Source organism: Podarcis muralis, chromosome 11 (genome assembly GCF_964188315.1).
Source record: "Podarcis muralis chromosome 11, rPodMur119.hap1.1, whole genome shotgun sequence".
Lineage (NCBI taxonomy): Eukaryota > Metazoa > Chordata > Lepidosauria > Squamata > Lacertidae > Podarcis > Podarcis muralis.
Window position 1 is genome coordinate 25,373,478 of NC_135665.1, and position 7,001 is coordinate 25,380,478.

A 7,001-nucleotide genomic window follows, 5' to 3' on the forward strand; every position below is an offset into this window, starting at 1 on the left:
CAAAATATTGGGCATTGTGTTCAGAGCCAATGGTTCTGACATGATAATGTCTGACATGACTACCAATATTTAAGACCAAAAAAAAAAAAAAAAAAAAACCCTGGGCATTTTTCTCCTTTGCACCCCACTTGTGAACTTCCCAAGGCAGCCAGGGAGTGAATGTTGCATGGAAACAATGGGCAAGATCACGTTTGGTTCAATCAAGCGAAGCCTTATCTGAAAGCTACTGAGCTATTTTTTGAAAAATCTCTGGGTCTGAAATACCTGAAGCTGCTCTGTGTTTGTTTTTCACAAGCTGTAAAGATCATATCCTAAGACTATGTCAACCTTACCAATAAGGTCCATAATTTCCCTACAAACAAGCTTGATGCGATGGTACCATTTTGGCAGCACCCTATGTACAACAGGCTACAAAGCACATTTGAATGAAACCTAATGGGGAAATGCATAGATTTTCTCCACTCTCACCTGTATTTCTTGAGCTGGCTCAAAGAGGCTCCTATATGACTTGACCTCCTCATCATTTGGTAAACCACTTTATGTCTGAATTGTCTACACTGAGACGTATTATGTCTGAGCTGACAGAAGGAACACCTTGAGTGCAGAGATCCATTTGTGATGACTCAGTTACAGATTTGAAAAGCAATGAACCTACATGTGTGAACAGGTCCATCAATGGATGGTGTTCTCTTTCACTTAGTAGCAAAGGGAGGGTCACAGCTCAGTGGTAGAGCACAAACATGGCATTAAAAAGGTTCCAGGTTCAATTTCTGGCATTTCCAGGTTAAAGGATGAGGTATCAGGGGATGGGAAAGAACTACAGATAAGAGTTTCAGTCCAACAACATCTGGATGCCATCCCATTAGCCACTCTTGATTTAGCGTATGAATATATGTGTCACCTGTGACACACACACACACACACACACACACACACACACACACATAGTACAAGGATAGCTAGCAGTAAAACAGAGGTTTGAGTACAAGAATTCAGAAAAAGCATGATACTCTTAGTGATCAGAACTGATGAAACAGAGATTGAAAATGACTGATTAAAAATTGAATAGAAATTTCCAGCACAACTCATTTTGCAGTTTAAGCAACATATGCAAATGTTAATGCCTGAAGCAATTAATTATTAAAAAAAACACCCAGACAATTAAATCTGACTTGCTTCTTCATTAAGATTTGAAAAGATGTGAAAGATGGACAGGAATTTTTTAATTTCTTGATGAGTTAAGCTCTTACAGGAATTTACACAGAAATTTTTTTACTGTCAGTTTGTTCCCCATTTCCTAATCGGTCCACTCCAAATATCACTAGAGGTGTCAATCAGATCAGTGTGAAGTCTGACTTGAAAAGGCATGGTTGCTTTCTAGCAAACTGAACTGTGCTTGTAATCCTTACCAAGATTGATTACAAGTTAATTTGTCATTTCTGTGCATGTTCAGCATCACTAAACATAAATTTTGCTGCCATCTCTGTACCAATCAGATGCTGATTGTTATAACCCTTCACTCCTTAAAAGAACTGTGAAGAACTGGCATTTGTTTTGAATTGTCTTTAATGTTCTATTCCATATTGCTGTTACCTGCCCTGAGATTTTCTGGTGAAGGTTGGGTGATAAATATAATAGGTGGTATTCAACTAATAATATTGGTGATAACGTGCTCCACTTTTTGTATGCAATTTCTCCTAACATACACATTTATGCAATGCAATGTCCCCAAATATAATGCATTTTGTATGCTATTTTTAGGAATATATGTATTTTGTGGCACACTTTACCTGAGCATATGCATTACCTTAGCATATGCATTTTTGTGCATGTTACTTGGGTGGAAAACTGCACTGTAAAATGGGAGAAGTGAAGATTTCAAAAAGTGACTGTGTCTTCAGTCCCATCTTGTTTCAGAAAGTGTGAATTAAGTAAATTTGCCTGTAAATGTGAACTGAATAAAATCCCCCATGTCCCTACCTTTGGAAGCCTATTTTGCAGACCTCCACACTCAGTATGCGGATGTTGAGAGTAGGCCAAGGAAGCTGCGTGGCATCAAGGTGGAGCTGCTGGGACAGCGACCCCCAATTCATTGTGAGTACAAGGGGACCTTGTACTTTATATGGCAGGGACGTGTAATGGGTAGCTGTTTGTGTAGAAGCAATTCCAGTGCTACCTTTGCTTCCAAACTACTGCTGAGGATTTCCCTTTCAGGGTTTCTGTTGGTCCTTCCCATCCCTTTACTTCCTTAGTCAACAGGTCACACAGCAAGGTCTGTAGGGAAATGTAGTTTACAGACTCTTCAGTCTTATTACAAAAGTCAAAACATAAGAGAGCAAAAATAATAAAAGATGAGTGATGAAAGCTTAAAGAAACAACAGTAGCAGCCTTCAGCATTCACAGTATGGAGGTGTCTCTTGGTCACTTACTATTTGGATGTAAATGGATACCAACTGTTTGAAAACATGCTTCAACTCTCCAACCCCTAAAAACACCCCTGGCACATACAATTTGTCAAGGATCTCCCTCTTAATTATAGCCCTGCGAAAGTCTGGGCTGGCTTATTAATAAGAAAAATTACATTACCTTACTCTTGCCCTTTGACTGAATACTGAGTGCAAGGATTGTGTTGCATTGTGAAATAATCTTCACTAATGCATAATTAATACACAATGATTTAATTTGACAGCTTTGACTCCACTCCCTCTCCACCGATGAGCCAAAATTTACATTTTTATTAGAAAAGCACGGATTCCATTCTGGAAAAAAGGCAGTTGGAAATTTTCCATTGATATTTGTTTGCTTGTTTGAGAGCCCATTCCACCAGATAGGCTAGCTTCCAATTCTTTCTGAAAGGAAGAGGGATTGCTTGTCTGGAGGGTGAGAATGTGAAGGACTTTTGCAGTCTTTCAGAACTTTTCTGATTCATGAGGGTATTACATGAAAAAAGTGAACCAGGAGCCCAGTTGACTAATACCATCCATAGCTTTCTACAAGCAACCAAGATTACTTGTGACAGTCAAAGTAGCAACGAGTCAGGGATTTCCTGCATGTGCCCCCCCCCAAAAAAATAGTAGAACACCCCTTTTCACAAAAGAAGATAACCCCATTGACACGGAAAAAGTGGTTGCTTTGCTTGTATTATACATATTACATAACAGTATGACTGACAAGCGGAAATTATGGTCATATGTGCAGAATCGAAAGAATTCCAACATTTATTTTAAGAAAACTCAGGTGTCTGAATCTCATCGTTATAGTATAAATACTAAGAGTTTAATGAAGGCTTAGATATCGGATGAAGAGTTTACAGAGCTCTAAGAGGTCAGAGAAGAAAGACGCTTCATTCGACTTGCTCCAATTTTCTATACATTTTTTCCTTTCAGTCAACAATATCACCCTAATAATAATTCCAAAGCTCATATTTTACAAATTAAAACATTGGTTTTTATTTTATCTGAAACAGTGTGTTCTGAAGCTTTCAGTGCAGACACAGTGTCCAGATTCACACAGAACACTAACCCAAAACATGACTTGGTGCACTCATGCAAGCAACTAAGGGGGTCCCCAGACCAAAGGTTGCAGTCACTGCACGCCTTCCCTGGTTCTACTGCTGCCATGCTACCTGGGGCTAAGGCATAAATCTCTGTACGGGGAACCTGCACACGTGCTCCTTTGCACTTTCTCCCTGGCGGGCCCAGGATCACTCAGAGAGCTTTAGACACTGATGCAGCTCCATATAAAACATCTAAACTTGAGATGGGACTCCATTTGCTATGATAGGCTTCCATACTGGTGTTTTACCAGTTTTAGGTTACTACTACTACTACTACTACTACATTTTTTTATTATTCATACCCCACCCATCTGACTGGGTTTCCCTAGCCACTCAGGGCAGCTCCTAACAGAATATTAACAACATGATAAAACATTGCTAAACAGGGCTGCCTTCAGATGTTTTCTAAAAGTCGGATAGTTGTTTATTTCCTTGACATCTGGTGGGAGGGCGTTCCACAGGGTGGGCGCCACTACCGAGAAGGCCCTCTGCCTGGTTCCCTGTAACCTCACTTCTCGCAGTGAGGGAACTGCCAGAAAGCCCTCGGCGCTGGACCTCAGTGTCCGGGCAGAACGATGGGGGTGGAGGCACTCCTTCAGGTATAGAGGGCTGAGGCCGTTGAGGGCTTTAAAGGTCAGCCCCAACACTTTGATTTGTGTTGCATTTTTTTTGTTTTAATTCTACTGTTTTCTATATTGTACACTCCTTAGGTGCTTTAAAAAATATTAAGTGGTTTGTAAAGGCTTTAAAAGAAATAAACTGGTTTGCCAAAGAATTAATGAGGAGCACTGATCGGCTTCATCAGGACAAGGGGATAAGAACCAGTGGTTCACAAGCTTTCCTCTTCTCTACTCTGAAAAGCAGCCATTGTCCCTGAAATAAGCTAAAATGGGGCTGGCTTCTACTTCTAGCAGCTTTTAGTCTGTGGAATAATCCACATCCTTTCTACAAATAATTTAGCTTTCCCCAAGGAAAGCCTGATAGCTTCTGATCCCTCTCCCCCATAGCAATGCTTCACACACACACAAATAACAAATTTATATCCACAACAAAACCATTGCTTCTCGATTTAATTTTAAGAGCAGGTCACAGCAACTCCTGGTTATTTTTCTATTTCCCCTTTTTGCAGTGCATCATCAGTTTTCAAGCACAGCAAAGGAATACGACTTGCAAATGTGCTACTATAAAACACAAATTGGCCTTCCCTGGAAAATAATCTCACAGCCATAAAGGAAAGCTACAATAATTGTCTGATCACCGCGTACCGAATGTCACAGCTATATAAACAACATGATGCTCTTTTCAAACCTAGATTATGTAGCATTCCTTCAGAGGAAAACATGGCAAAATCTGTCTTGTGGCCAGTGAGACTGCAATCATACATCTTGGGCGGCAGCGGGGAGGGGGGATATTAGGGGGCTTAAAGGGGAGAAAAGGAGTACAGAATCCTGGCAAAACAAAAAAGAAGAACAAAGCTGTTGCAACGGAGCCAATGTAATCTATTTTAAGAACAAACCCTGCCTGTCTAAATCATACTTGTCTGGAAAAATCCAAAGGCACCTTCGGGTTTTCTGATACATTCTAATGGGAAAGCTAGATGTTAATAAATTGTTAAGTATTTACAAAACAGAATATAACAGCTGATGAGAATTGTAGTCTTAGGAGGGCACCAGGTTGGCAAAGGCTGGTGGTCAAGCAAATGAAAATCCAGTCAGACCAGATTCTACCTTTCTTCTTCAAACATTTCCCCCAAAAAGATAAACTTTCCCACAAAAAAACTTTGGGTTAAAGCTTCCCTTCTCATCGCCTACTGAAATTAGAGCTACACCAAACAGTTGCCTCTTCACTTCTGAGGTAAAATGCTGTACTTTGGGGGAACAGAAATGTGTCCCCTAAACCCCTCTGTTGTATGAATACCTACTTGTTGACATTCCTGCCCACTGCCAGTATTTATTTCAGCAAATTGCAGTATTTCCACTGCACGTGTATCTTACCTGAGTCTTCTGCTGAGAGGGTCGGGGGCAGGGGAAACTGAAGTGAGCGTCAAAGACAGAAATCCCTTCTTTAGCTTGGTCTTACTTCATGCACTGAATTTATTTATCTATTCAATTTTATTTTTAAAGGTATTTAAAGTGCAGCCTTGGGCTTCTCCAAGCATCTGGGAGCTTGCTTTGGCCTCACAGGAGGTCTGAGAGAGCAATTTAAGGAGCCACACCTGTGGCCTGTAATACTAATGACCTGGTAGGGCTGCTGCAAGCTTCTTTCTCTCAGCACAGCCTTGGTACCTACAATAAAACAGCAAACTACACAGCTGGGTAATGTTATATATCTCTGAGCCCCACCAACATGTGTGTGTGTGTGTGGGGGGAACAGTGGATAACAACAAAGGGGGTGTTTCAAACCCCCTAACCTTCAACAGAGACCTAATACCTCCAGACAACACTGTGGGGTTGTTGTTGAGTAAATCACTGGCATTCAGGTCAGCACTTCCATGAGCTAAACCAAGATGTCAGCTCTGAGACCTCCATCAACTTGCCTCACGGTCCACAGGTACTGCTGCCGCCGCCGTTGCTGCTCCCCCCAGAGGAAGTCCCTTCAGGCTCTCTGGCCCCCACTTCCCTCTTCCCAGTCTCCCTCTGAGGAAGGGCCAAAGGGGGTCTGTCCACACAGCGAGGCATCTTGGCCAAGAGGGTGCCTGCACCACCCCCCACTTTCCTGCAGCTGCTAAAAATTGTGCTCAAACCAGCTTTTACAAAAGCTATACAGTGGTACCTTGGGTTACATACGCTTCAGGTTACATATGCTTCAGGTTACAGACTCCACTAACCCAGAAATACTACCTCGGGTTAAGAACTTTGCTTCAGGATAAGAACAGAAATCGTGCTTTGGCGGCGTGGCAGCAGCAGGAGGCCCCATTAGCTAAAGTGGTGCTTCAGGTTAAGAACAGTTTCAGGTGAAGAACGGACCTCTGGAACGAATTAAGTACTTAACCCGAGGTACCACTGTATTTTGGTTGACTGCGATGCGCGAACCAGACCAGTCGCTGGGTTGTGTTGTCTGCGACAAGGCCAAGCAGTGATCTCTCACATAGGAGCCAACTCTTAGAGGCTGAGGGTTTATGCCTCCCCTAAAATATTTGAGGGGGCACAAATAACAATCAACAGGCATTACCATTCAAATAGTGTGCATGCACAGCATCATGTGGTCGATTATGTGGGTTGGGATTTACCTCCCCCCCCCCCCATATTTTATTAAAGTTGGCACCCCTGATCTCCCAGGTCTTATTCTGACCTTCTTAACTGCTTCCCCACCCTGGTTCCAGGGCCAATTCTCTTGTTAGGTCTTCAGACACAGAGACTAAAGCGTTTTAGCAGACGTGAAAAAATATTTTTGAAGGTAAATGTTGGTTTTGTTAATTGGCCAAGGACATCTTCCTGCAGGAGTC